This window comes from Volvox carteri (assembly GCF_000143455.1).
Source record: "Volvox carteri f. nagariensis unplaced genomic scaffold VOLCAscaffold_801, whole genome shotgun sequence".
NCBI classification, from domain to species: Eukaryota; Viridiplantae; Chlorophyta; class Chlorophyceae; order Chlamydomonadales; family Volvocaceae; genus Volvox; species Volvox carteri.
Genome location: NW_003308281.1, coordinates 1 through 779, shown reverse-complemented (window position 1 = coordinate 779; position 779 = coordinate 1).

Below are 779 nucleotides of genomic sequence, written 5' to 3'. Positions count from 1 at the left end.
TTTGTGATAAACAACTAAAATGCCCTACCCAAAAAGGAACTAAAAAGTAAGTAATACCACAACGTATCGCACCTGACAGGTTTNTGTCACGCGTATCTAGATAGCAGCGCTCTCAAAGAAAAAAAACTAGGCCTATTAGGGTATGCAAGAAATTGATGCTAGAACTAGCTCTCGGTGAGGAGCGGAGCTCCAAACGTAATTTAGCGCACGTTAAGGTACCTTACACTAAGGTACGTAATAAACCCGGCCGTAGGTCGGATACACGGGTTCTTGTGGCTTGGTCACAATACTTAGGTCTTCGTTGTCTTACTTCCCCGAAGGGGGACGAAGGGGGACAACAAACATAAGTGAACTTCGGCATATACAACGATCCGGCCTAAGGCAGTGGGAGTTAAAACAGGGAGCAAAGGACGCGTTTGAGTTACTTAAGCTACAAACTAGCCGGTTTGTAGTTTAATTGCATTAAACTACAAACCGGCTAAAGGTCAGGTCGAGGCTCTTCGTCTTCTTCGGGGAAGAAACTACGTTGTACAATAACAGGCCTTCGGCCATGTATAAATAACATGGCCCTTATTTTTCGTCACAAAAGCGTTAGCACAACATCGTCCTTCAGCCAAATTCACGTCGCTAGCGTTATAAGGTATTTTATAGTTTAAGCAGGCGCGTTCCCTAACTACGTAGTTAGCGAACTACAATAACTACGTAGTTAGCGAACTACAATAACTACGTAGTTAGCGAACTACAATAATGTAACATAAAATCAACTTCGTTGTGGGGGG